Source organism: Gavialis gangeticus, unplaced genomic scaffold, assembly GCF_001723915.1.
Source record: "Gavialis gangeticus isolate Ggan-Ray unplaced genomic scaffold, GavGan_comp1, whole genome shotgun sequence".
NCBI lineage: Eukaryota > Metazoa > Chordata > Crocodylia > Gavialidae > Gavialis > Gavialis gangeticus.
Genome location: NW_017728992.1, coordinates 55,537,970 through 55,541,894, shown reverse-complemented (window position 1 = coordinate 55,541,894; position 3,925 = coordinate 55,537,970).

The window sequence follows — 3,925 nt, the reverse complement described above, 5'->3', positions numbered from 1 at the left end:
TACGTGGACAAGCATTAGCTTCTCATCTACCTACCTCATATGGGATTTTATGCACTTCAGCCTTTAGAGGAAAGATCAGTTTAAATTAATAACATGGCCTTTGTAAAATAATGTAGTGGATTTCAGGACATGATTCAGAGAGTTTATGAAGGGGCATGTCCTAAACTACAAGGCTGTTTTTTAAAATACAGTCTGTCATGTCAGTGAGGGAGCCAGCAGGAAGTTACACAGCATTGAGTTACACGGCAGGGAATTACACAGGGAGTTGATAGCATTTAGCACCCCATCAAAACAAAGCAAAAGCCTCTCTCATTAGTTCAAGCTCTTCGTAAACAGCTTTTTCCAAGGAAGGAATGGAGGGACATTACTAGCTACCTGCTGATTAGCTCCAAAAAGCCCAAAGCAGACACCATCCTGTCTGTCTTACACAGACATCTCTCAACATTAGGTAGTATACCACATGCTGTCTATGGTCTGTGCTGTGGGGGATGGGAGCAGGGAATCCCTACTTGAGCGGGGAGGGGAGGGGGCAGAATGGGACGTTGGGGTCCTTGGGGAAGCCAGGCAGATGCTCCTGTACCTGCTATCTCTGTGGGAGCTCCAGCCAGGGAGCAAAGAGGCTGGAGCAGAGAGCCCCACCCAGGACTGCAAAGCATCTGGGATGCTGGGGGACTCTGGTTTGGCTTAAATCAGGAAGGGGTCTGGGACTGACATTGCATAAAAGTTTTGACCCAAATCAGTTAATTCTGATATTACTTTCAACCAGGTTTATCTCAAACCACTTTCAGCCATTTTGAAACTGGTCTGTGTGTACTGAACATCTGTTCTTCTGTAGTATTCTTACATTCCTCCATAATCATTTGTCCAAGTTTCTACTTCTTGTAAGCCTCCTTTTTGTGTTTTAGCTCACTGAATAGTTCCCTGCTAAGCCAAGCTGGTCTTCTGCCATTCTTGCTTGTTTTCCTGCACTTTGAGATGGTTTGTTTCTGCGCCCTTAGTAAGGTTTCTTTAAAGTAAAGCTATTTCTCCTGGACTCCTTTCTCCAGACTGGCCTCTAAGGGGATCCCACCCATCAGTTCCCCAAGGGAGTCAAAGTCAGCTTATCTAAAGCCCAGGGTCCTTATGCTGCTGCTCTCTTTCCTTCCCTTCCTCAGGATCCTGAACAATTGCCATCCACTTCCATATTCCCCACCAATTCTTCCCTGCTTGTGTGTAGCAAGTCAAGAAGAGCATGGCCCCTAGTTGGCCTCTCCAACACCTGCACCAGCATATTGTCCCCAACACCCCCAAAAAACTTTGTGGATTGCCTGTGCACTATGTTATTGCTCCCCCCGCCACAGCAGATGTTGGGATGATTGAAGTCACCCTGACACCCTAATGAAATCTAGGGCCTGTGTTCTGGAAACTTTTACTAGTGTTTGAAGAAAGGCTCATCTACCCCATCCTCCTGGTCTGGTGTTCTAGCAGATATCCACCATAACATCACCCTTGTTGCTCTCCCCTCTGACCCTAAACCAGAAACTTTCACCAGCCCTGTCTTCAGTTTCATTCTGGAGGTCTGAGCAATCATGGAGCTCTTTTACATAAAGAGCAACCCTTCTTCCTCTTCGCTTCTGCCTGTCCTTCCTGAATACTTGATATCCATCCATGACAGTATTCCAGTCATATAAGCTATCTCACCAAATCCCTGTTATTCCAGAGACTGTTCTGGAATCTTGTTATATTTTTGTTCATATTCTCATTTTAATCCAGAAAACTCCACTAACATCAACAAATTTACACCTGTTTAATGGAGAAAAATATCTGGCATTTTACTATTAAAAACAAAGTTTGTATTTTAAAAGCAAGCACAACCAAAACAAGCAAGATTAAACATATATATTTTTTGGTTTTTGTAGGAAGACATGTATACATCTTACATGTATACACAGTGTCTAATACAATGGGATGTCTTGATGTTTTTGTAATGCAAAGCAGAAATTATAACAATTTGATTCCTGAAAGACTTGTAGTTAATCCATGATCCAATCCTACTAGTTAAAATTTCAGAATCAAGTTCTGGAACATTTCCACTGACCGATAAGAAAGTGAATATTGATCTAATTAGGACGACTTTCAGGGTACCTTAAAAGCCTTATGTTTTGCCTTGGCATTCAAAAATAGGGGACATGACTGTAAGAGGAAGAGATATGAGTTTTTGCCTGGTATATTGAAAAGTGCAAGATTAAATAATACTGCAGAACACAGGATGCATTTGAAGCTACAAGAAGAACAATGGGAATACATGGAAAGATGCATGATAACATTATCCCTGCCCTTTTCTTGCAGTATTTTATTGCAAATGTAACAAGTTAAATTAACTTATATTCTCTTTTTATTTGTTTAGTTTTTGCTTTTAAGTGAAAAAAATCCATAAAAGATTATCATGAAATAAAGTCCTTGACTCATTTGCCATGCATAACAGCAGCGGATCTTAGGTGTACATTTTTACTCTTGCAATTCCATCAAACCCTGATTCTTTTCATTTGATCACCCGCTCTCTCTTTTTTTCCATTTACTAAAGATGGCTAATAAAGCACATTGTCAAACCTGGCAGTGGCTAAGGTAGCACAGACACTAAGATGTACACTTGATACCCAGCTGTTACAAGTTCAAGGCCATAGCAGAAGCACTCATAGCATGACCCTGTCGATTCCAACAAATCTGCAAATACCTTTCACAAGGACATGAGAAAGGAAAGTTTGACCCTAACAGCAGATAAAGAACAATTTTATTACATTAGCAATATAATATTTGGCAACTCATGCAAATGAATATCTACGCATTCACACATTCAATATTTATGCGTTGTTTATGCATTACTTATTAATCAAGCAGTAATAAAAAAACAAATGATAACCAGGTTTGCACAAGAGATTTTCTTTTCAGTTTTTATAGCCCTTTCACCTTTAAAATAGTATTACTTAGCTTCAGGTTAAGCTGCTTATTCCAACAACAGCTTTACATGTTTGATGAAGCAAAATCCATAGAATGATGGGGTTCCATTCTGCAGACTCAGTATGCAGAAGCAGCTTCACTTAATAAGAACTGCAAGGATTAATTCACTGAACCAAATCCTCTCCTCTACTGTGAGAAGTGGCTGTGGTTGGGTTCAGATGCAGAATGCAAAGTAAATTATTGTCCTTTTTCCATCAAAAATACTTTCTGCAGTATATGGTCTGTATAGGTTGTTTTTCTTCACCGCAGATAGAAAGCATCAAGACTGTAAAATACATATTTTGTTCTATGGGTACTAGCACCAGAGATCTCAAATGTTACACAGGAAGTCAGCAACACAGTTGAAAATGGAATTCTGGCCTCCTGTCCCATGTTCTGATATCTTCATTTGTGTGTTGCCTTTTGCTCTTTTTCCTGAGGCCCCTAGCAGACATGCAATTAAAGGCATGATGGGATCTGATGTACAATCCCCTTAATCATGCTTCCTGCCATATCACACATGCATGGCAGTAGCTGTGACAGAAAGATTGCTCATCAGATCCAATCATGCCTTATAACCAGTGCAGGGGGAACCGGAGCGTTTGTCACTTGCTGGAGCTTGCTGCTTGCTGGTACAGGAGGACCCTGGGATGAGGATCCTGGGTTCCCCCTGCAGCACTAACTAGCAAGCTCCTGTGTTTGGGAGCCTCAGCAGCTGATCTTGGCTCCCAGCTGCAGCAGCACATGGTGCATCCCCGTGGCTAGGAGTCCAGATCAGCTGATACCTCCCCTCCCATGGCTGTAGCCCCAACCTGCCATTCAATTAATGGCATGATAGGACCAGCCATAAAATTATTACACATATTTTGTGTAAAAACCTTGTGGATCATTCCTTGTTTTTTCATGCCATTAATTGTGTTAACATGTGGTCAGGTAACTACTTAAGACA